The 27,065-nt window shown below is 38.3% G+C and overlaps 1 long non-coding RNA gene across 2 annotated transcripts in view; it reads right to left on the bottom strand.

The window, feature by feature from the left end:
* Positions 1–21,455: 21,455 nt before the first annotated feature.
* LOC125111345 (uncharacterized) overlaps positions 21,456–27,065 on the bottom strand; it is a 35,306-nt gene continuing 29,696 nt past the window's right edge. For both annotated transcript variants that reach the window (XR_007130858.1, XR_007130857.1), the window contains 2 exons: positions 22,082–22,893; positions 21,456–21,688 (listed from right to left, as the gene is read on the bottom strand). This is a non-coding gene — a long non-coding RNA (uncharacterized LOC125111345). The remainder of the gene's footprint in view (positions 21,689–22,081; positions 22,894–27,065) is intronic.

Raw genomic sequence — 27,065 nt, 5'->3', positions numbered from 1 at the left:
CTGTTCGTCATCTCTTAAATCTTTACCTATCTTTAGGGTATCAAATGTTCAGGAGTGGAAGGTCAGGAACAGTATTGAAAATGATTTTTAAGAAAGCCCACACTCTTCACCTCACTAAAGACTAGTGACAATGGGCTTCAGGAAACCATTGTACAATCAAGTTAACAATAGGGTGGTGGACTAATGTCTGCCATCCAACAGAAATGTATATATAAAGAGTGAGACACAGGTTCTTTAAGTGCTATTGGCTTAGCTGGAGTGCATGTGATGAAGGTCACTGATCACTTTGTCAGAATGGTTTTAGTGCAGCATGGGGACAAAATCCTGATAAAATGATGGACTGGTGAGAAAGTACAGACAGTGAGTACAGACAGATGCTACATATGATTTTCTGTAAGACGTGTAGAAAAACATGGCTGATGGGGAATGTGTTTTTAATTTTTTTTAAAATGTGATCTCTCATAGTGTATTCATATTTTATGGAAATGATCCCATAGGAAAAAATAAAATCAGGGGAGAGAGTACTGACTGCAGGAACAAGGCCTTTGGAGTGCTAGATGAGGTGGCATGATAACTGCAGTGAGAATCCATTCTCTGTAGAAGAGGGAGGGTAGAGTGCCTAGGATCCAGTCCAAAATCCTGAAGTCAACTAGAACAACTCTGTTTTGACATTTTCTCTAGCACTATATATCCTATTCTTTGTCTCCTCTGCAAAGATGACTTCTTTGATTTCTTCTATAAACCCTCAAACAGATGTGTAGACTTCTAAGTTTACACATGATGTTATTTCCTCTACCTCATCCTCAATGTACTTCATCATTCAAAAATACCTCTCCCCTACTTTTATTAATCTGTTAAGCTGATTATAACTTGTGATTTAAGACTATACTTTAACAACACTTTCTTTCTTTTTTTTTTTTTTTGTCTTTTGAGGGCCACACCCATGGCATTGGAGGTTCCCAGGCTAGGGGTCTAATTGGAGCTACAGCTGCCGGCCTATGCCAGAACAACAGCAACGCCAGATCCGAGCTGTGTCTGTGACCTATTCACAGCTCAAGGGAACGCCGGATCCTTAACCCACTGAGTGAGGCCAGGGATTGAACCTACAACCTCATGGTTCCTAGTGGGATTCATTTCTGCTGCACCACGATGGGAAATCCTAACATCACTTTTTAAATGATAACTTTCTTATCCCTAAACTAGGTTGTAAGCTCTAGTTTTGCAAATACACAGCATTATTCTATAATGTATTCCTCCTACACTTACAGGTTTGCATTCCTTCCTTCATTGTGAACTCCAGGTAGATGGGGATTAAGGCTTTCTTTTGACCTCTGCATTCTATGATGGTTGACATATAATAAATTCTTATTGAATTTGCTGACTGAACAACAATCTTGCATGGTCAGTCTAAGGGAAATTCAACACTTAGTTCATCTTGAATTGAGTCTCAAAATTCAGAAAGCCCTATGAAGTATGCCTTTAATATAAGGGAAGATATTACACTAATGTCTGTTAACACAAAATTTAAGGTAACAAACTACTGTACAGAGAGCAGAGAAAGACAGAGATAAGCTTAATGGGGACAGATATATTGATAAAGATGTGAAGCATCAGCTATGGTTTGGCACAAAATTGGCTTAATGGAGGGAATCGAGTCACCCAGTTCTCCAAGGGAAGAACACAAATTTCCCCACACTCTGTTTTCAATTCAGTCAAAATAACACTGGTCTTTTCTTTTTTGTTAACCTGATCATGCTTCAAACTTATGCTCAATTTAGAGAACTTGATTACTCTTAAATATGGTTTGGCAATAGCATTTTCCATCTTGCTCCCATTAACTGAGTGTCTGCTTCATATTATTTTTTTCCAAATTTGTTTTTAGAAGTTGAATGCCAACCAATTTTCCAATGTAAATATTAAGGTTTTGTTTCCCTTCTGTATTTCTGACATAGCTACCTTTTTCAAATTGTCCTTGAGGAATCATTAAGTGTTCAGTCCATATTTTGTGCATGTGATAAATATTTATTGAGAACTTTCTTACACAGTAGGCATTGTTCTTGGTGTAGAGGAGAGTGCAAGGCCTTTACTCCCTACACAGTGACACAAATAGCTGTGCAACTGATTATAAAATACAATGGGGGTGATTAGGACTCTCAGAAGGTTGTAAGTGGTGTGTCTTTGGAGTACAGACAAAGGAATAATAAATGGTCTCCAGAGAACTCAATAGGCTTGACAGAGAACACTAGTATGGAGCCTGTGCCAAGAGTAGTTACTTAATAAGCCATTCAAGCAGAAAGAAAGGCACAGTGACCAGCACAAAGGTATCAACACATGTTTGGATAAGTAACCTTTCTGGTATGACAAGAGCAGTGTGTGTATAAATGAGAAAGAGTAGGTTGTGAGGTAGGAAAAGGAAGCAAGGGCCAAAGTGCACAGGATATTGAATGGTTTCTAAAATGTACATCTTTACTCTGTATGTGACATAGTAAATTTCAAATTTAGATTTTGAAATATAACTCATTTGCAGTATTGGTTAAAATACTGGGAAAGAAAGAGTCTCATTAGATGGTTGTAGTCTAGGAAAGACAGAAAGAGGGCCTGAACTTGGGAGAGAAGTAATTCGAATTCATTCATTCATTCAGGCACCTGGCAAGGAGTTGGATGCTTTACAGAACACCTGTGTTAAGACTTGCAACACTCTTACAAAGTAGGCATTTCTACTGAGAAGAGAAAATAATAAAAAGAATTGAAATATTTATGAGCACATTATACATGTGCTGTTCATGTTTTCATTCATTTAATCTTCCCAGCAGCCCAAATGGAGGTGCAAAGATGGAAAATAACTTGCCCAAACCATCATGGTTTGTATGCAGCAGAACCAGGACGTAAACTCTAAAGCTTGACTCCAGAAGCCTTCCTTTAAAAATCTGCATTTTTCTGCCTGATAAAGAAAAAGTTAATAAAGGCTGTAGTGTTTTATGGGTTCACCGTGTACACGCTGGGGCCATTGAGAATGATTGTGAGAGGGGGAGTGGAGAGAGAAACAGTGAACCAGGTACAGAGTTCCTTCAAAATGATTTTTATTTTTGCTGCAAATAGGAAAAACAAAATTGAACAATTTCTAGCTTTGTAATTTACCCTTCCACCTAGCGCATGTAACGGTTAGGAGTATGGACTCCATAGAGCATTCCTGGATTAAATTCTGGCTTTGTCAATTGCTAGCTGTGTGACCTTCAGTAAATTAACTGCTCTGTACCTGTTTCCTTCTCTGTAATATAGGAATATCAAATAATGCTGATTTCAATGTACTGAGGATTAAATAACTTAGAATTGGTAAAGCACTTGGAAAAATCCCTTGATTATACCACAAATCGTGCTATTTGAGTGAAATAAAATCACAAAATATCAATTAAAAATCTCAATTGTAGCAGAAACATTAAATAAAATCTTAATTTAGAGCAAAAGAATAAAATTTCTCTCTGAATAGACTTCACTAATATATCACCTGCTGGGGGAGAGGGTATAATTTAGATCTTAGTAAAGAAAGGGAGCATCCAAACAGAAAATGTCAAAATGTTTTCTTATGTATTTTTTTTTCTTTGTCTTTTTGCCATTTTCTTGGGCCACTCTCGCGGCATATGGAGGTTCCCAGGCTAGGGGTTGAATCGGAGCTGTAGCCACCAGCCTACGCCAGAGCCACAGCAACGCTGGATCCGAGCCACGTCTGCAACCTACACCACAGCTCACGGCAACGCCGGATCATTAACCCACTGAGCAAGGGCAGGGATTGAACCCGCAACCTCATGGTTCCTAGTCGGGTTCGTTAACCACTGCACCACGACGGGAACTCCTGTTTTTTGACTCTGAATTGACTTTTTCCTCTTCCTTAGAAGGCCTTGGACTGATCTTCCTGCTTGCCTAAGACATTTAACAAAAGTAAACACAGTATAGAAATGCCTAATTTTGTAAATATTAACAGGCCTCTGATGACTTTCTGTAAACATTTTTCAAAGAATGAATCTGAATTACTCATTGTTACTGGATTGAACTTTAAGATGATCGATATATAAGCATGGTGTTTGTTTTCCCCTTAAAATGTAACTGTGTAGAATCAGACTGCTTTGTTAAAAATGGAAAATTTAGTAATTTTCAATATATAAAATTCTCAAGCTTACCCCAATTTTAGTATCTTTGGAGAAATAACCATATACATGAAATAGCCTGATAGAATTTGAGTGGAGATTTTGTTCCAAAGTGTGTGTTTATCTTTAGACTTTGATTCACCTCAGTAAGCATTATAATCTCTAAGGTTTTCAGAGCTCATATCTACATAACCAGGTTTCATGGTGAATGCTTGCATTATATTTAAGCAGTATATTTTTGGAATCTATTGCCAAAATCAGTACAAATGCAGCAGATCAATTATGAAGCAATCCGTGTTTTGTATAGAATGATGGTGAAATTCACCAGGGAAAAGTCTGCAGGCTTACTTTCAAAATTTTTGGAAGGGTACTTGATTTTAAAGATTTTTTTTTTCCTCTCCTCAATGCGGTTTCCCTTACAAAAGGCAGCTGGCTTTGGATGGGTAAATAAATCATGAAAGAAAACCATGTATGAGTCCAATGAAGTGCTAAAGCAGCTTACCAGAGGTCTTCAAAAGGATAAGAAAAAGGGCACTGAAAAATCTTCTGAGGACTTTTGATAAGCAGCCTACTCTTGTGCCAGAGCAGACTCCTTTATCTACCTGGCTTATTTTCTCAAGTTAGTGTCTGGTATCATGATTCCATCTAAGGTAAGCTGTTTACCTTTAGCAATTATTTACTTTTTCTCCTAGCATAAAAAGTTCTATCCGAATTCACCTACAGGTTAATAAATAGTTCTCACGGCTTTTGGTTAGTAAACATGATAGTATGTGAGGCAGAGATCAGGGTTTTAAAACATCCAAAAGATCAGCTATCACTGTCATCTGTAATCACCCTTTAAAACCCTACTCAATTGCTGTATTGTTTGCCATTGAACTGAAAGGTATACATTTACAATGAAGTTGATAATTTTTCTACATATAATAAAGCTTTGCTGAAGATATTATTAATTTTTGATATACATTTAAAATACTCTTCTGTGAGAAATGCAGTATAAATTGACACTAATTTTTATCCCTCATTATAATGGAGACTGTGTATAATTTTTAAGTAAAATACTTGAAGATTTTATTTTCACTGTGGGGAAAGTTTGAGAGATATAATTAGCATATGCAAAATAAACATATTAGCATATGAAAATAAAATATTAAACATAAAGAATTTATTATTTCCAGCCTTCACTGTTCTAGGGCAAGTTGATCCCAAAGAGCTCTGATTAATAAAGTACACCAAGGGACAGGGCTGCAAACAACAAAAGCTGAGAGAGCCAGATTATAAGAAAGAAATGATCAGGGAAAATATGGTTACAGATAAAAAGGGAGAACTCAGCCCAAGATGGTGATGGAAATACTCCAAGAAGAGTTAAGTCTATAAACACAAAAGTATAGAAGAGATGTAGCAACTGCTTGAGGGAAGTGGGATGTTGGGCAAAAAGAGTTTTAAAAAGGATTTTAAAGAAGTTTTCTTTTATATGTGCTCTAACTCTCCCCTCTGTCCTGTGAGACTTTCAGGAAAATCTTCACTTTCCTTTTATGATGTTACTTTTTAAGTTTTTATGTGCTTGTAATAAGAATAAAAATATTTCCCCTTTTATTTGTTCAAGGTATTATTTATAAACAGTAACATTTACTACTTTTAAGTGTTTGGGGAGGAGATGGTGGTGAACGAACACCTGGCACCTCTTTGCCTCAAGTTGGGATGACTCTAAAGAGTCTTCCAGATCGAAAGATCCCCACGGAATCAACCAAAATATTGGATCTGTACTTCAGTTCAACATTCTTCCCTTCTGAAGCTAGCTTTCTTCGTTCGCAGTCTTTCATGAGTGGTCCAACGTGTGTTTTCCCTTAACCTCTTGTACCTAAACCTCTATTGCATTTTGTTTCCAGGAAACGGGTTTAAGAGAGTTGGTGGCAGGAATGGTTTTAGGAACCTGACTCTAAAATGAAAATTGGTATCCTGACTCCTGCCAGCCAGGTGATAGTGAAGACTCCATCTCTGATAGTCAGTAGAATAGCAATACCCCTGGGTGCTCTCTAGTGAAGTAACTGTGTAAACCCTTACTGGTGGTAAATGTGGATAGATGTCTGTGAAAGGATGTAAGCTCTGATAGAATATTCCAAGCATCTGAGAGGAGAAAGCCATAATTTTACTAAGTATGATAGTAAATGTTCGTTGCTGAGAGCTTTTGATGCATTAGAGAAAAATTAAAGGCTGGAAGAGGATGATCACAAAATGAAGGTGAAATGTGAAAGATCTTTTTTGTTGTTGTCTATAAAAAGAATCCCATTACCCACAGCTAGAGGTCAGAAACAAAAAGATAAGACTGAGAGCTTAACCTTAGTACAGAAGAGCTCTACAGGGGTTTGAATTCTCAAGCTTGGCAAGTCTACAACACCAATATGAGGTACAGGTTTGGATAGAATGGAAACTTGAGATTTGAGTTAGGGACTCAGATCTCCCTGAGCCCTCTGAACCCAGAGAAGTAGCTCAATCTCTTAGTTTAATGTTAGTACCCCCCTTGCCCCTTGCTTATAGGCAATGCAGGGGCCTCTGTCTTGCAAGACACTTTGTTCTGCCCAACATAGCGCACCCTTACTTTCCTCCTTGGCCACCAGACCCATAGTTAGGGTCAGATGTTAGCCTACCCCAGTTGAAGCAGTCTTCGACCTGCTAAGGGAAGAAAAGGAACACATTGCAAAGACGTTTCAGGATCTGTGTAACCAAGAGAAAGATGAGACAACATCTACAGTTGCAGGATTTAGGAGAGAGGCATAAAGATGGATAATAGAGTTCTCCCGTAATAAGAGGCTTAGTACTTGACAGGAACCCCGTGAGACAGTGCTAAGAGACTATTAGGATGACCTTGGAAGTTTGGAGAAAGTGATGACCTAAACTACATGCTGGAGCAAGGCTATTACAAAACATCACAGAATGAGTGACTGAAACAACAAACCTTTATCTCTCACAATTCTGGAAGGTGGGAAGTCCAAGATCAAGGAGAAGGCAGATTCATTTTTGGTTAGGCCTTCTCCTGGCTTGCAGACAGCTGTCCTCTTACTATATCAGACAGAGGAAGTTCTGGCTTTTCTTCCTCTTCTTATAAGGAGACTAATCCTATTTTGAGGAATCCACCTTCATAACCTCACTTTCTCCCAAAAGTCCACCTCTTTATAACATCATATTGCAGGTTAAAGTCTTTGACATACAGATTTTGAGAGGACACAAATATTTAGTTCATGACAGTCTCCAAAAGCTCAAACAGGTGTGTATGCTGCAATGGCTCTACTAGGTAAGGCTGAAACACTCACTGACCAATTATGTTCGGGGCGGGGGGAGGGTTGGGGGCCAAAGACACTATTTATCAAAGCAGAAAGGAACATGTCAGTGTGAGTGAGTCAGAATCACTGAGAAGCTCCCTGGTGTCTGTCCTTTATAGGCTAGGCTCCTTGTAGAAAATGCTGATTCAGAAGAGAGGTTCCTCAAAGTAATAAAGATCTTGAAATAATAGCTTCCAGCTGGTAGCATTCAGTAATTCAGGTGGGAGCAATTACCATAACGAGTTGCAAGGTCTGAGTGACAGCTGTGGTCCTGACCTACAGAGAGCTATTGAAAAAATAGAACACGATGTTCTGAAGCACAGGATAGGAGGGAAGCCAACAAGAATAGTGCTTAATCTACACAATCAAAAAAATAAAATAAAATAAAATAAAATAAAGATAGATGAGGAGGAGGCTGAAGGCAGCCTCCCCGGTTAAATGTTACATTCTCAGATCCCATTTCCAGACATTAGCCAGCTCTAAAACTGGGATCCACTGACAGAAGGAGAGGCACCAAGTGCCCACAGGGAAAAGTCCCATGATACAACTGCTAGGTGTGTACATAAATGATATCCTTAGTGCTTTTCTAAAGAAAGTCATTACCATCTTTTGGTACTGGGAGAAAGGAATATAAGTGTTGGACCTAGGACAGGGTCTCAATTGATACTGATAACCCAGGTCCAAAAGTGTCATCACGGTGCCACCATTAAACAGGTGTGTGAGAATGTGGTAATAAATGAAGTTTCTGCCAAGTCTGGCTCACCATGTGTCCACTTGGTCCACAGACCCACCAAGGGATCTTTCCCCTGTTCCCTGCACTACCCTGAGGCTCTGTATTCACAAACAGAGGCAAGGGTGGTCTTTTGAAGGTCTAGCTATGAGCCCAGGTTAGAGAAGCTACCCTGTGTCTTTCTCTATTAAGATATGGTATATGCCCTAAATTAACAAAGATTATTTTGCACCCTAGTAGGTAGGGTGCCTGGGTTCTAGAACCAAGGGATGCTAGTGATGTCACTCCCAGTGAGGCAGGTGGGGAATTTGGGTTCCTCATTCTGTCAAATGTAGGCTCTGTGGACCTAGATAGGCCAAGCCACCTGTGCTAGGGTGGGGTGGGCATTTGGCATTGCTTATAGACACTTTTGGTTGTCACAGCTGGTGGATGTTACTGGTGACTATGGCTTAAGGCCAGGGATGTTGCTAAATCTCCTGCATTCTTCCAGCGAGTCTCCCCCAACAAAGCACCTGGCCCCAAACATCAGCAGTGCCAAGGGTGAGGAATTCTGAGCTAGACAGCATGGCTCCCAGAGAGGAAAATGCTCCCATTATGCAACAGACAAAGAGTTTCCTTGAACGTTATAAGCTGTGGTCACCAATCACAATTCTATTCTCAGATCTGAAATTTACTAATGATTACTTAAGGTATAATCAAAATTTTATTTTAAACTATATACATAGAAAGTACTGGAATAATATCTATAAAATATTTAATTGAGTAATAGGACTACACTTTTATTTCTTGATTAAAATTGCTGGTGACTAAAACGATATGGAGTAATACTGAAAGTAACTATTAGATTTTTTTCAAATTCATACAGTACTTTGAATAGAAATAGATTAATAACCTGAAGTAAAATAGGCTTATAACATATATTTTAAGGACATAAAACTACAAGTACAAATAAAAATGGAGAGATTCAATTAATAATTGGTGTCTCTAAGATATACTAGAAAGGGAACAATTGGTTCTTAACCCAGTTTTAATCCTATTAGTATCCTGTGTAGACACACACTTGGAAAAAGCCAGTTAACAGTAGTTTGTATTGAGGAGCCAAATAGGAGCCCTGAACACAAAGCCACTCCCCACTTACAGTGGGAGCCCATCTAAGGAGATGTGTAGACTCTTCTAATGTGAACACCTTAGGAGGAAGCACTGTGGATCTGCCCATTCAGGGTAAAGACTGCCCAAGGGGAGGAGGTGCTAAGGGCAAATCCGGTACAAACAAAAGAGCAAAGAAAGGAGGTTTTTGTTTTGCCTTTTTTTAAAAGCAAGTTTTGTTTTACTACATCAATGTAGTCTCTTCTGCTGACTGCTCAATGTAATTAATAAATCACTGGCAATGTCACCACATAGAAGAGTTCATGTACAAAGTGTGAGGTGGCTTGAGACCGGAGCCATTCTGACGGACCTGAGTTTAGACTTGTTGTTACCCTGGCCATCATCGGGAAGAGCTGCATTTCTTAGAGGGAAGTGGAAGCATGGGGTTTTATGAACTGTTGTTTCAACCTGATGAAAGAAGTAAGTAAACAAAACAACACCAAAACCAAAATAATGGAGGGAATCAGAAATCACTTTTTATAGGCAAATTAGAAAAATTGGTCCATCCAAAGAGTAAAATGAAAAGGATAGAGCAAATTAGAAAAGATGCCTGCTTTAAGTATCACAGACAGGATGGTTAGAAGGTAGGATCTGTGTCGGCCAACTAATAGTGCTCAGGACAGCTTCAACTAATAGTAGGGCCTCAGGCAGGTATCTTAGCTTCTCCAAGCCTCCATGTCCTCATCTATAAAATAGGAAAAATACTAATATATTCATCATGGTGCTACTGTCAGGATTAAATACAATGAAAATGCCTGGCCCATATTTATTGCTATCACTAGCATTAAACTATAAGAAATTACTCCAAACAGACACAAAGAAAAGCCTTAGTATATAAACATGAGGATATTAGAAGTAATTTTATTTATTTATTTATTTATTTATTTATTTATTTACCTCACTCACAGCATATGGAAGTTTCCAGGCCCAGGGAATGAATCTGAGCCACAGCTATGACCTATGCTGCAGCTGTGACAATGCCGGGTCCTTAACCCACTGTGCCAGGCCAGGGATCAAACCCATGCCTCCACAGCAACCTAAGCCATTGCAGTCAAATTCTTAACCCACTGTGCTTCAGCAGGAACTCCCTAAAATTAATTTTAAATAAGGAAATTCATAGTTGAAACATAATAGTAATAAAAGAAGTGCAGTTTAAAACTCCCAATTATTCCTATCAAGTTAGCCAAGTCCAAAAATTGATAGCACTTAATGTTAGCAAGGATAAAGTAACAGAAACATTGATGTTTTGTTAAAATTATCAATTGGCAACATTTCTTTAATTTTGTTTGACTATATAGCAATCACCTTTAAATAATCATGTTTAAATATTTCCTCTGTTAGATTTTAAAGAAATAAAAATTTTGACAAAGGTTTATTCATAAAGGTATTCATTAGAGTACGAATATTATTAGATTTGGAACATATCAGAAACAACTTGTATTCTCAACATTTGGGTTACTGTTAAGCAAAACAGAGGCACTCTATACAATAGACTGGTAAATATTTTCATTTACCTTAAGTAACCTGGTGCATGAGGAGATTAGCTGCCCTGCGAATGCTGCCTCAGACTCAAGCCTGCTCTGAAGTGCTGTGAGAAGACAGCAGTGGATGGGAGTGGGGATGAGCACTTTCAGACAGTCCATAGCCCCATTGTCCCTGTGCTTCCAGAGCCTTGCTCTGATCAGTATCCTACTCTGTCAGAAGGGGGCAGTTGAGAAAAAAGGTGTTTCCTGATTGAGCACTGCATTCCCAAGCAGCCTTCTACTGTAGGAACCTGATTCTCAAGAGTGCTTAACTTGATAAGCTTCCTCCAAGATTTGAGAGGAAATTCAATATTAGAAAAATTAATTAGAAAGTACACCCTGAATTGCCCTGTTAAGTTCTTTACCTTGTGCCTCATAGTTTACAGTTTATAACTTTGCTACTCATTGGAATTAATGGGGGATTAAAGAAGAAGAATCAGATGTCTGTGGAAATTCCAATTTAGTACATGAAATAGCCCAAGAATCTGGGTGTTAAGCAAGTTCCCTAGTTCTTTGCTGTTCAAAGCTTGATTCTTGGACAAGCAGCATTGGTATCCCTGGAGCACTTTGAAAAATGTTCAGAATCTCAGACTCCACCCTGAACCTTCTGAATCAGGATCTGCATTTTAGTAAGATTCCCAGGGCTTTTGTATACATATTCAAAACAAGATGTGCTGCTCCATGTTGCCTAATAAATGCCCAAGTTTGTTAACCTAATTATGGAAGTTTAGGGAAGGCCTAAGAGTAAGACATCAGTTTTTGTTATGATTTGCTTCACATGCCTCAAACATATTTGGTCTATAAACTGTTTTATCAGGACAACCATGCACAATTAAATTTTGGGAACTGTTTACCAACAACAAAAAAAAGTCTTAGCTCTAGAATGAACCCATGTCATAACCTCAGAAGCAATAACTACTGTACACAATTCTTTATAGGATATTTACAACCATGTAAATACGGAACACATCAAGACATCCACAGAACTGCTTGAATGAACTAATGTTGGAGAAGCCAAGTTATGATACTAACAAAAGCTACTGGGATGCAACTTAAAGCAACATGTCTTAGCTCTGCTACATCTGGCAGAGGTAGCGGCAACACAGTCAAGCTGGATGGAGGCTCTATGCCACTCCTATGTAAAAAAGATCAAGAAGCCAAAAGCAACAGAGTTTTCAGCAACAAACCCCTGGAGGGTCTATTCAAGTTTATACTCTACTTAAAGCAGTGTTTTTCATGAATCCTCAAAGAGAACCAATACAATAAATCCCATTTTCTATTATATAAAACAATAAGCAATAGAGACAGTATGATAGAATACATTTTAAAAAATTATTTCAATAGCAGCAAAGTATTGTTATTGCATGATTAAATCCTGGCATCTTTTAGGAGAATAATTAGCACAATCCATCCAGATCTGATAATAACCCCATAAAACATGACAAATCACAGCTGGAATCCTACTAGAAGGATGGATAGATAGGCTGAGAATCAAATTGTTTAAAGTTTTTTTTTTTTTTTTGGTATCATCAAAGGGTTTTAAGATGTTATGTTAGCTGATCTGGAAATAAATCTTAGTCTTTTCATATATCAGGCCATGTTCTTATATTTAAGTTTCCTAATTACTGGTGTCATATGATTTATTTACACAGAGGTAATTTAATGTTGATTTGCTTCTCTACCTCACACTATATTTCCCCATGGGCAGAGGATGTAAGTGAGCTGTGTGGCCCATTCCTTATTGTTTAATGAGGCCAGATTTCCTTTGAGCTCCTGAAGAAGCTGTTTTCCGCTGTTTGGCTGGGCTTGTGGCCATTTCTGTGTGGGTTGGGAGAGACTTCAGGGGTCATTTTGCCAGAAATTTGGCAAAAGATATGCAACAGAGAAAATTGGAAACTGTTATTTGAGAAGTTACTCCACACTCTAGAAGAAGAGCAAACAGAGACACAGCAGTGCTGGTCAAAGGTCGGTGTTAGTAACACTTGCACACACCACCTATTTTTACACACCTCTGTCTGAGTCGTGAGCAAGAAAGAGGCTTTCAAGAGATAAGTACTACAGCAAGTAACATGTTTGCTTGATAAGAAATAATAACATCAACATCGAACAGCTGAATTGGAAAAAGACGTTTGTAATAACAAAGAATAGATGCATGTTATTTAAAGATAAAGTCTTAACTTTTGACAAGTTATGCTATTATTTTTATAGGAAAATAAGTTAGGATTTAATGCATGAACAGTAACTTCTAGTCAGAAGCTAATGCTGGCATTTATTTTTGTTGCTGTAGAGTTTATGTAGCTTCAGGTAGTTTTCTCTCTGTGATAACATCAAACAGAATTTGTTAATTATACCAAATTACCGCAGCCTAGAGAGAAGAGCTTGGATATAATGAGTATAACAAAATCTCCCAAAATATATTACCAGTCATATAATCCCTGCTGCTTTCAAATAATAACCACACTGTTTACATATAGACATAGATACATAGATGTCTGTATGGTATATACAAATACGCATGCAGACACATGTTCCGGAGTATATACTGGCCCAGGAAAATACCTAGGATGACACAAGACCAATATTAAGTTACTACAGTGGTTTTCAATCTTGGATGCCCTTGAGATCACCTGGACTGCTTTTAAAAGTATGGATGTCGGGGTCGAACCATGGCAGAGATGCTTATTTCACTGGTATGGGATATAGCTGCGGCTTTGGGATTTTTCCAAAGCTTCACAGGGGATTCAAATATATACCTAAAAAGTTACCTGCTATATGGTAATGTGGTTACAAAGTGTTTTGATTTTCCTTCCTCTGAACAAACACACCAGCCAGCCTTCTCTGTTTCTTAGAATATGTATCTCTCCATCGAAAACAAAAGCTACTGACACTTCATGAAGACTGTTTCTCCTCTAGAACTGTTGTGACTGCAGTTTGGATGAGCAAAGTGAGAATGAAAAATATCATAGAATGTAGGTGAACGGGTGACAGTGTCCTTTCTTGGTCATCATTGCACCCACAGTGTCTCCAGGTGCCTAAACATATCAGCCACTTAAAACTTATTGAATAAATAAATGCCTGTATGTTGCTGTTATAGTTACTTTGGCTCCAGTCCTGCCTCCCAAGAATCTCTATTTTTGGCCATAGTTATAAGATTTTCCTCTCTCTGTTCTTATCATGTCTTTTGCTATGTGTCTCAGTCTATCACTGTAACTGCAAAAGAGATTTTTGAGGTGGCTGTCTTGCTGAAAATTTTCTCCCACATCAGTGGGAAAAGCGCCAAATGCAGACTGGGCTTATTTCTTGAGGACAGAACAACTGGTCCAACAGAGCCAATTAAATTCCCCTAGTTCTTGTTCATACTTATTTGGTAGTGCAAGTTGCATTTGGCAATAGTGTCTCTTAACTGTGGATAATGCACAGTTTTCAGAGTTTTGGGTTGCAAACAAGAGACCAAAGAAGGTTGCCTATGATCATATAGCTGGATTATGCCACATGAAAGATTCAAATAGAACTCCTCAATTGCACAGACTCCCTCAGCAGTCACTACTGGCACCACCCCCTTGGCTTCAGGGTTTCCCATGGAAAGTCCACAATACTCATCTCCAGTATAACCATTACTTAAAAGAAGACAACAACAACAAAAAATAACTAATGAAACTATCTTCGTATTTTTAGATTAATCCCTAAGACTCAAGGCCCTAAATGTGACTTCATTACATAGATGATATTTTGGAAAAGAGCGCATATATATATATATATATATATATATATATATATATATATTTTGCTATTTCTTTGGGCCACTCCCGTGGCATATGGAGGTTCCCAGGCTAGGGGTCTAATCGGAGCTGTAGCCACTGGCCTACACCAGAGCCGCAGCAACACAAGATCCGAGCCGCGTCTGCAACCTACACCACAGCTCACAGCAACGCCGGATCGTTAACCAACTGAGCAAGGGCAGGGACCGAACCCGCAACCTCATGGTTCCTAGTCGGATTCGTTAACCACTGTGCCACAACGGGAACTCCAACAGCACATATATTTTATGTTTTAAATACCTACCTGTTGACTCTAACTCACATTGTAAATGTTTTAATAGCGCAGTGATTCTGACAATTTTAACTACTGCAAGCATTGCCTAAGTCAGATCCGGTCTCAACTGACTCCAACCTTTCAAAGGCTTATGATCATACCCAGCATATAACCTAAAATTCTTTATGCGACCTGCAGAATCAGACTCCTGACCACCTCTCCTACTGTATTTTCTGCCACGTCACCTGGCTCAGATAGTATTAACTGTATCAGGTCACCTATTATTCCTTAATTATCCCAAGCAGGGTCTATGATTAGGGCTTTTGCATTTCCTGCCTACAGTTCCTGAAATTTTGTTCCTTTGAATAGCCAAATTGCTTATTTAAGTCTCTTAAATGTAATCTCATCATAGAGTCCTGTTTTGCCCAGGTGTGTACATTATTGTCCCTATTTGATACTCTCTGCCCCCTTATTCACCTTATTTTTTTTTCTTGTGAAAATTTGATGTCTTCTATATTCACTACCAACTCCTGCTCCAAACATATGCCTGCACACAAATGCATAAGGGAATGGACACTCTAATTTAAATACTTTTTTTTTTTCCCACTGTGGCATTCCATGTACTTATAAAGTTACCAATTTATAGTAGGAACTCAATAAACATTGATTACAACCACAAGCAATAGAAAATTACTTGAGATGATTTTTTAGGATGTAAAATTCAAGAGTTTAGGGTATCCATGTTCCTTGACATTCCAAACGCATTAGTCTTTCAGTTGAAGAACCTGATCTTTATGTTACAGGCTTCAAGTCCCCTTCAAGGAGATTAAACCCAAAAGCCTCTGGCCATGTCTCATTGTAATACCCCCTTCCCTGCCTTGACCAGCTTGGGCTGTTCTCTCCCTGCTAGAGAAGGAATGTTGCCCATTTCTCACCCTGCCCACCATATAACCTGTTCCCCATGCAAATAAGGTCTCCTGCCCAAGACCAAACAGAAGATCAAACTGGGTCTCCACACAGGTTGCATTGTGGGGTATAAAGCTGCAGAGTGAGTGAGGCGCTGTTTTTTAACCTGCACACACGTGAGTCCTCTCTCGTCCAAAAATGTACTTCCACTTTAATGTATTTATAAAACATCCACCATGCCAATGCTTTGCTACAGCAAGATAGGGACCGAGGAAACTATGACTGTATCACTTAGATCAGTGAATACCATACACCTGGCAGACTTAATGCCAGGTACATTTCCAGGTGGGTTTTCATCTAGATGATAAATCATTTTTGATGTACATGTAATGCACTTAATTGGAAAAATTACATTTAAATATACAAATAATTGACCTTCATCTCTAATTTACATGTCACAATACATGTAAATTAAGGTATAAGGCCTCAAAGATGAGGGACATTTTCAACTGTATTAAGTATCTTATGTGCTTTATCAGAATATATCACAAGTTAAAATACAGAGCAAGATAGTTGCATAGAAAAAAAATCATATGATATGCTGAGGAAATTCATGTTGCCAAATTTTACCAAGAGTTAATGAATGCAATGTTACAGCAGGCAGACAGGCATGAGCAGAGAAGGGGTGCACTGGGCCAGACAGCAGGAAACCATGCATCATGCAAACAGCAGGATCCATGGGTGGATGGAGCTGGAACATTCACACTGATAGGAAACCACATCTTTTGGGGTGATAAGTGCCCTGGGGGCTGACAAAGAAAGATGGAAAAGGGCATGGATCTCCAATGTCCTGATGTAACCTGTTGCTCATTATGCCCTGATTATAATAGAATAATAAAATTAGCTATGTAGATAAGAAACACCCATCATACGTGGACGCCATAACACTTCCGATAAAACTAAGTAAGGACCAAAATCCCTCCTTCCTTTGGGAAGGTGAAGCTGGGATGAAAATTAAGGAATACAACCCCCAAATCCCACCTTCCCAGTGAATATCCTGCCCGTACAATTAGATGACCCATATAACCTGTGTGCCAAAAAACACAGAACAGCTGCTTGCCTCTCTGCCTGCCTCTCCTTAAAAGGTGTATTCTCAATCAAATAAATCCTCACTTTTCTTTCTCAACTTCCATCTAGTTCCTGAATTCTTTCTGTGATGAGACAAGAATCTGACCTTCAGTAATAGAAAGACTCTTAAAAGAGTCTTTAGAGATTTTAGAGACATGTATTACATGTATTTTAGACATGTATTGTGACATGTAAATTAGAGATGAAGGTCAATTATTTGTATATTTAAATGTAATTTTTCCAATTAAGTCTTTAGAGATTTTAGAGTCTTAAAAGAGATTTTAGAGACATGCCTGACTCAGGTAGCTTAAAATCTATCTGTGGAGATATCTTATCTACCTGCATAGGCTGAGGAAATTACAGTACAAGGAAGAAAGTGACAAATTGATGGTTAAAAAAGAAAGTTAAACTCTGATCAGAGAAGACAGCTTCAGTCAGAAAAGGCTTTACAGAGGAGGTAGGATAGTATCTGTACTGGCAATAAAGTAGAAATATTTTCCTACATTACCTTAAATGAAAGCCAACTTAAGAAGTTAAAAGCATGTTAACTATTCAAAGCTGAAATAGTTAGAAAAATAAATGAATATTATGAATAGAGATTTCTATCTCAGGATCATATGTAAAACTCCAGGTGATTAACTGACTACCACAAAAGACATAATATTTCCTGCTTACTCTAGACATGAAAAGTTACTGTTTGCACAGCTTCTTTCTTTTTGAAGAGGAATACATACCTTTAATGTTTTAAATGCCTGCTGAGTGGACTATAACTCACAGGTATAAACTATGTTTATCTTTCTAATGAACCCCCAAAAGTGATGACATATCAGAATAATGTGAACAAGCAGCCCTTTTAATGCTTACAATAGTGAATGGGTCTGAGCAATTTGCATTCCAGATCAAACTAAAAAGGATACTAATCAAAAGCTGCAGGGATCAGTGACATCAATATAACTTCAAATCTGATCCTTGTTAGTCAAAGAATCTGAAAGCCCCTTAGTGTCAGAAAGTATTATGTTGCCATCTTTTTATTAAAATCCCCATAGATTACATAAACAGGACTTTTCTTGTTAGGAACTGCTTATCATACATCCTTCCTACTCTATTTGTTGACAATTTCTATACTACACTGTTATTTTCTCCTGCCTAACTTAGAGGTATTTCTTTTCTCTCTTTTCTCCTGCCTGCTCCAGCCTTACTTCAGCCTCATCTACTCACATCCAGACACACATACCACACAGACACAAAGAAACTCACACGGCCCTGCACATCACAGCAACAGATGAGCAAGTAAAAATGTATCATTTTCCTTATAACAGGAATTGCCTAAGGCAAGGCTCAGGTGCATGTTAACCAGTGACACTCCCTTTGGATACTGACAAGGTCAAGTGGTCTCTGCTCCGTTCCCTTCAAGCTTCAAAAAGCAAAGACATCCTGATATTCCAAACCACAGAAAATTAGAAACGAACAAGTAGGATCAGAAAAAAGTGTAATAAGGAAATATGAGATTAAATCAAACTGAAAATTCTCAATTACAACAGAAAAGGAGGTCTGGTTCGAGATGGTGACGTAGGAAGATCCCAAGCTCACCTCATCCCACGGACACAGCGCGTCTACCACTACCTATGGAACAATTTCCTCTAAAATAAACCCTGAAGACTGTGTGGCGACTACAAATTGGTCAAAGGAGCAACAAACCACACTGAAACCTTAGGAGAGGCTGGGACACAGTCTCGCGGAAAGCCCATCCCTGACGCAGCCATTCACGTCAACAGGAACTCCAACCCCAAGCTTTGCCCTGACGAGTAGGATTGGAACCCACACTGGGCACTCCCACTTTTAAGACCTTCACCAGAGAAATGAACCCCCCAAACATCCAGCTTTCAAAACAAACAGGGCTTGTGTCCAAGAGACCCACCGGGCTGTGACAAGCTGAGAAACGACGCACATAGAGCTCGCACGCGGGGACTCACCGGCCAACGTTCCAGCGCAGACACAGCTGATCTGACTGGACTTTAAGTGAAAGAGGCTCATTTGCTTCTATAAAAGCCGCCTGAAGGCCAGGAGGCTAATTTATCGCACCCAGGAGCGACCACATAGCTCTTCAGAGAGGACGTTGGGGGGGGGGGGGACCACATCTTTAGCTTCTCTTTCTGTGCTGTTCTACCCTACTTCACCCTTCCCTGAAGGAGCCTTATTTTTTTAATTTAATTGAATCATTTATTTAATAAATTACAGGCCTTGTCTTTTTTTTTTTTAATTTTTCTTTTTTCCTCCATCTCCACACTTGCGACACCATTTTTATTTTCTTTTATATCCTGAGAACACCATCTTTCTCCACTCCCCCCAGATCTGGGCACCTCTAAAAATTTTTTTTTTTAATTCTAGATCTGTTTTTTCTTCCACTCCCCACCACCACCCCAGCGAGTTGCATCCTCACACTCCACCTCTGCCATGCTCCAGAGGACCTGTATTTATCAGAACTTTTATATAGTCTGGTTCCTGATTTTGTGGCTACACCCAAGGGACACTCATTAATGCCTGCCTGGCTCTGGAAATGGGGGGGGGGAGCTTGCGTTCCTGGGTCCCATGGGACTGTAACAATGGGAGAGGCAGGTCTTGGTGGGCTCTCACCCCCCAGGGCACAGGGGGATGACTGAACACACACCAGTCTTTCTATGAAAGAGGCCTATTTGCTCATCTAGGCTTTGGCCTGAGAGGCAGGCCTCTGGTTTGGCCCACATCTAGGGGCCCACAAAACCACTTTCAGGAAACAGAGGCTGGTAGGTGCCATTGTTGCACTCTTCTATGCCTCACTCCACCTTGCGGGTATTTCTCAGAAAGAACTAATACCCTTGTCTGGTGCCTCAATTTTTGTAGCTGCTACCGGGGACACCTTACCATGGCCTGACTCTGGTGGTAAAATACCAGATTTGGGAAGCATTTTAAACGCCTTATATATGGTTTTCAATTAAAACATTTAGATGTCCTCAAAGATGTTTCAGGAACTTCCACTGGAGGCAAAGCTAGGGTGAGAGTGGCAATGAATAAAGGACCCCCAACTCTTGCTTCAGCCAGAAGAGACCCATTGTATTACTTCCAAGATTGAGCTTTCCTGTTGAATTCCAATTCAAAGAAAGAATCTGTGTCAGTATTGGACCTCCAGAAAGCATATATCAGTATGGAACCAAGAATGTAAAATATTGGAGTTCCTGCTGTGGTGGTGCAATGGGTTAATGATCCAGCTTGTCTCTATGGAGGTGCTGATTTGATTCCTGGCCCTGTGCAGTGGGTAAAGGATCCAGCCGCATTGCTGCAGCTGTGGTGTAGGTCACCGTTCTGGCTCAGATTTGATCCCTGGCCTGGGAACTTCCAAATGCCTTGGGAGTGACCAAAAAAGAAAAAACAACATAAGATATTGATTAGACATATTGTGTGAATGATAAAGGTAAAAGGAGCAGAGATAGACATAATGAGATGTCTAAAGCCTGGGAAGAAGAGGCCAAGATGGAATTTTAAATATCAGGACTAATATAGTGAAAATCCCTGTGTGAAAGTAAATGGGCGGGTGGCTGGGGAAGGCTGGAAGAGCCATGAGACCATGATGAAAATCCTATCTTAAGGGTTGGTTGAGTGGCGGTAGCTCAGACAGCTGTGCAATTTTAAGAGTGTGTCAGCAAGGTCTTCAGAAAGTTCACAAGCTTGGCAATGGACATCAGAGCACAGCAGATGGAGCCCTTAGTCCATTATTCTCCCTGCAGTTGGAGACATGTGAAGTACTTTCTCCTAGCTGCCACATGGGTGAGCTCTAGACCACAATGTTGATCTGATACACAGGAAGAAAGAGAAGAAAGGGGAAAAGATTGAGTGGTAAAAGCCTCAAACTACAGCAGAGCTCTGTGAAACTCCTGCTAGCCTGATGGAGAGATTCTGAGCAATGATTACTTGATAGAAGAAATTACCCTCATAAGAAACAAATGACACAATTCTTAAACCCCCACTATTTTAAGCCATTGGCAGTAGCCCAGGAAGAAAGTGGCCTGGGCATAAACACAATATCAGATTTTAAAGATGCAACAGTTGGGAACTGTAAGCTAATTACATTCTTTGGTGAAAGTTCTCTCTTAAAGATCTGGGTGGTACAGCTTCATGGCTGCCACAGAATTTCATAAGCAAAAACTATTTGAAAAGAATATATATAGTAATTACATCATTTTATAGATTATGAAATTTAATAACTAAGTGAAACGACACTCCAAGGCCACATAGTTAGTTGTTTTACAGCCAAAACTAAAACCAAAACATCTTTCTTTTCTACCTAGAATTATTTCTACTATACTTCCAATCCTTTTCCAGAATTCAGTTCTACAATACAGCAAATTATGTTTCTTTTACTCTCACTCAAGACTTAAAATAAGTACAGGATGAAGAGAAGTCACAATTTGACTTGCACCCTACCTTAAGCATTCATTGTCTTCTTTACAAATGTTAAAATCATTAATAAAATTCTAAGAGAGGACCTTAAGGTCAATAGGTAAGGACTGTTTTGACTGTTTTGTGGTTTTTTAATTCTGTTGGTTTGTAAATGAACAAATAAAGCCACTGTTGAAGTTAAATTGTCTAACCTGATCTGCATACTGAGTGAATGTACAGAGTAGTTCCAACTTGTCTTATCAAAAGACATCACAGGACACTGGTCACTTCTTTGGATGTGCTCATTTTCATGTATTTGAAGATGCTTCTGTTGGAGAGATTTCTTGTTCTCTGTTAACCAAAAGAGAGTCATTAAAATCACTCATTGACCATCCATTAACCAGGACTCTTCAAGCCCTGCTTCTGGAATCTGAAATCGTAGTTTTGTGAAAATACTTTGTAGTTTGTTGTTGTTGTTGTTGTTGTTTAACATTCAAGACAAATGAACTTTGCATGAGGAAAATTCAAGAAATAAAGTTAAAAAAGTGAATTTGGGTGCTGTTATTTTTGTGATATTGAGTCTCTAAGAAGATACAAAACTACTTTTTTTGCCCATATTTTCATCTTTTCTCTAAATTTTTTCAGTTGAACATTATAAATGCTAGCAGTTTATTCAGTTGGATTTCTTTTTGTGTGTTCTAGGGAAATGTTTACAATTCATTGCCAAAATATAAAATATCTTACCTCCCTTGTGAGGGGTTTTCTGGCTGTATACTCAGCGGTATCTTCTCCTTATTGCTTTCAGAAGAAAATAGAATGAAACAAGTCAGCAACATAAACTAAAACTGAGATTAGCTCTATCAAAAGAGTCAATTTTATAAGGGGATAACATAATATAATTTTTTTATCTAAGTTTTGGCTTAACAATCTATACATCAGATGGTAAATATTAATAAAATACCAGGAGCTGTGCTATATCGTATGGTTCTGTAAAAGAAATTTAAGACTCCTTTTGGCTCACTGAAGGCTTAATCACCAGGATCTCAGATCTAAGCAAGCTTAGAGACCATCCAATTCAATTTCTTCCCTGTGCATTTCTCTAGAAAATATGCAGTAAATTAGCAACTGCCTGGGTCAGGAACAAGTCTAATTGTTAGAAAACATCTTCCTTGTATAGGCTATGCCCATCTCACCCACTGGTTAATTTATTCTCTGAGAAGCAGCTCAGAATTGTTTTAATCCTGTTTCCATGTGGTAGCACTTTAATATTAAAGACAACTTTCATGCCTCTTGTCCTCTGTCTTAGCCACATAATTTTATCTAAATGTATTTAATATAACTTTCTTTTAAAATAAAATATTTTGCTACTGTGGCTTTAAATGTAGCCTGGGTTTCATTAAGAGTCTTCCCTAAAGGAAACACATTTGGGAGAGTGGGTAGGAATTTTTATTTCCTTGACTGCTTTAAAAGACAAGATTTTTGATGAGCATCAAAGAAGTGGGAGAAGTTCAGCTTCTTCAAATCCTTTGGATTCCAGGGTGAAATCTCTGAGGAAACTGTAGGAGAAGAGGAGAGAAGGATGAGCTTTTAAAATAATGGAATCTGATAATTGGATTTAATTGGGTCACCTCCTTACTATCATAAACATAGTTTCTCATTTAGTGTTATTATAGATACCCGGTGAAATGATAACACTTTGGCAGTAAACAAGCAGTAAAATGGTGAAAAAAAATTTTAAGTAGAAAAAGTTATCATAGTTATTTTGAAAATTATTTTATATTTTTGCTTGTATTCATCCTAATTTCAATTATGTAAAAGTTAGAATATGTTATATAAAACCTAGGTAATAGCGAATGGAATTTTGCAATTCTAAGCATAGGGTAAAACTAAAACTATAATTTACTCTTATAATCTAAATGTTTTCATTATTTTGAATCAAAATTCTAAGTTCTACAGAAATTAAATTTATACTAGCATATATGAAATCTTATAAAAGCCAAGATTCATTTTCAGCCATGTTTGAATAATATCCCTTTACAAACTGACAGTTCACAATTAGCTTCTAGGAAGCTGAATTTGATTGCAGATACATAGGAACTTAAGGTGAAGTTAGATTCATCATTTGTAAATATCTTTATGTACAAAGGAACACCATGAACAAAGTGCGTACTATACACACTGCTCTAGCATTTGATTTTTTATTATTTACTACCTTGTGATAATGTTATTTTTAACAAGTTTTTGTCATGATATTACTATTTAACACTTCAACCTAGTTAACTTCAAATTTATTAAGGTGCACAACAAAAATGAGATTTGCTTTGTTATTCTAGAGTTATTATGATTGTTTATAAGTTTGCCACATCTCACTAGAATAGCAAAAAAAAGAAAAAAGCTCAGACAAGGCAAATTATTTTCTACATTATTTTTATAGGTTCCTACTCCATAGATGCAAAATCATTCTATTAAAAATATCAAAATTTGTACAAAAAAGTGAAAAAGCTTATTAAACTTGAGATTGAAAATTCTGAATACACTCACCCCTATAGCTGTGTATGAGATCTGTTTTTATTTTGCTAGATTTCCCCTTCATCATTCCTCTGGAAATAACACCCAGACTTGAGGGAATCTGTCTCCTCCATCCAAGAGGCTCTAATGAGATCCAAATTTCTGAATTCTATTCTAAATTTTAAAGTGAGAATTTAACTCAGGTTTGGCCAATAAAATACCTTATCCTTTAAGCCACAGTTATTGGCACAGGGATATGATCAAATCTTGAGTTTTTACACAAAAACATTGGGAAAGAGAAAATCTTTCTTTCCTCCAAGATGACGATCTGAGCTCATGTAAACCTGGGTCTATTGAAGACCATGCTGACATACTAAGTTTTGTAAAGTGTTTTTTGTTTTTGTTTCTGTTTTTTTAAGTCCTGATACTTATCAACTTTCTCAAATGTATCTACATTTATAGAATGCTCAGCAAAACTGGCTTAGCTCTAATACTGATTTGTAGACCCTTTATTGAATACACTGATCTCTACTCAAGGTCTGAAGAAGCATGAGTGCTGCCTCATGTCAAGTGTTGGGTTGCACCCTGCAGCCTTGTAAGACCTGTACTCGCCCATCCTCAAGACTGAAGAATGAGCTCAGAGTCAGCAACAGAAACATCGCTGATTTAATGGATGGTGGATCTTACCTGTCTGAAGCAAGGTCCTGAAGCAACACCCCCCCACCATCACCACCAAATACAGCAAATAACTGGCAGAACATAGCAGCAGGCTTCACTCCCAGGAGAGGGGGAGGTTACCAGTTACAGGAGGAATTGACTTCAGGTTGGCTTATTGGTTACAGGGGAAACCAAAAGATGGGCATGCCCCTCACTACCCCCTTTGATTAGCTATCACTATCTGGGGCCTGGGACAAGTATGTAGGAAAGTCAGTTTTGTGCTTAAGGTATAGGAGAAACAGGCAGTGGTCAAGCAGGGGATGTACAGAGAGTATAAGAACAGCCACTCTCTACCTTGAGTGACCTGATCCTATAAAGGCTCTCACTGTGCTCTTTTATTTATTTATTTTCTGCAGAAATACCTTTCTCCACATTCTCTATGTGGTAAACTCTTACTAATCCTTTAAATCACAGCTCAGGTTTGGGAGTCATGGCACTACCATTACATGCCCTAAAGCATGTACTCCTTAAAGTATGGTCCCCATACCTGTTACAGCAGCATCACTTAGGAACTTGTTAGAAATATAAGTCATTCAGATATACTAAATTAAAATCACACTGGACAAGATCTTCAGCTTTGCATGCACATTAAAGTTGAAGAACTTTATTCTTTTTCTTTTTAGGGCTGCATACACGGCATGTGGAAGTTCCCAGGCTGGGGTTGAATCAGAGCTACAGCTGCTGGCAAATGCCACAGCCACAGCAATGCAGGATCCGAGCTATGTCTGTGACTTACACCACAGCTTATGCCAACGCCAGATCCTCGAACCACTGAGAAAGGCCAGGGATCGAACTCCCATCCTCATGGATACTAGTAGGATTCATTTCTGCTGAGCCACAATGGAAACTCCTAAAGTTTAAGAGCCTTTTGTATTATATTTGAAAAACTGTGTACATAGAATTACTGTGAGCAACTTTTGGTAAAATATTGTGATTTATTTATATTTGAATCAACATCTCCCAACATTATATTTGCTCAAAAAAATTTTACAAGTAAATCAAAACAATATGAATAATATGTAGCAAAGAAAAATTATTCTAAAGAATTGTAAATTTCAAATGCAGATCAAGAATTAGTACAAATAGATACTTAGTGAAAATATTTTATTCCTAAAATTTTCAAAGCAACTAGCAGTAACATCAGTTTTCTAATATTATTAATCAACTAAGGATTATTTCATTCCTGATATATTTAACTGGGAGAATACTATTATTCCTTTGATTTTCCAGAACAGAACTTTAAAATGAGGACTCTTTGATAAGAGTACAATTTAGTCATAATTAGGATATCTCAAAGCCTTTCTCTCTGTAGTCAGGAGACATCACTAAGAAAATCATACTTTACCAAGTATGATGTTTACTGTCTTGCTCTCTTAGGTCTGAGAAAGCACACCAAGCAGCTCAGTTTTGAAAAATAAATTATTAACTTTATTGGTGGAGTTCCCATTGTGGCTCAGTGGGTTGTGAACCCGACTTGTATCCACAAGGATGTAGGTTAGATCCTTGGCTTCACTCAGTGGGTTAAGGATTCTGTATTGGCATGAGCTGTGGTGTAGATCACAGACATGGCAGGGATCCTGAGTTACTGTGGCATAGGCCCGCAGCTGCAGCTCTGATTTGACCCCTAGCCTGGGAACTTCCATATGCTACACATTTGGCCCTAAAAATTTAAAAAAATAAAAAATAATAAAAAACTTTATTGGTAAAGAAGCAGCTTGTAAATTATGACAAAGTTAGAAAATACATTTTCTTCCTTCTCAATTATTAAAAATACATTGTCCCTAAAAGTTAGTATTTTATTTTCTTCCAGAAAAGATATGTGCTTTTGTGTGTGTGTGTGTGTGTGTGTGTGTGTGTGTTTGGTCCAACAATTGTGCTCTGGATAGTTGGAATAATAAACAGATGTGCCTCCGTCTCCCATGAAAAGGGAAATCTTTAAATAAACCTGCTTTGGAAGGGATAAACCCTTATTGGACTTTATGGTGGGACTAAGAGATGCCATATGCCCTAGACTTTGACATTCCAAGTTTCTAACATTATTATGCATGTTTTGCTGCATCCCAGCTCTGGTGCTACTTTTAAAGGAATGTCTCAGAATTGAGGAAATGAAGTACTGATGAAATGAAGTACAAGAGGATGCTTATAGGGTAAGATTAATCCTTTGGGATAGAAGGTTTTAAACAATGGGTGGAGTGCAGAATGACAGAGGTTAGGACAATGTTTGAAGTTCATTTCTTTAAAGAATGAAATGGGTAGAAAATTTAGAAGTTGTAGTTCATAGGATGTTTTGTAATCACATATTAAGTTGTTTTGTGGCCCATAAAATAAAGATATGGGACACATTTGATCTCTTTGGGAATCTGGGGTTGATAGATGCAAACTATTGCATTTGGAATGGATAAGCAATGGGATCCTGCTCTATAGCACTGGGAACTATATCTAGTCATTTGTGATGGAGCATGATAGAGGATAATGTGGGAAAAAGAATGTATATATATGTATG

This window comes from Phacochoerus africanus, chromosome 11, assembly GCF_016906955.1.
Source record: "Phacochoerus africanus isolate WHEZ1 chromosome 11, ROS_Pafr_v1, whole genome shotgun sequence".
Lineage (NCBI taxonomy): Eukaryota > Metazoa > Chordata > Mammalia > Artiodactyla > Suidae > Phacochoerus > Phacochoerus africanus.
The sequence above is the reverse complement of the archived record's forward strand: the minus strand, read 5'-3'. Positions and strand labels throughout refer to the sequence as shown.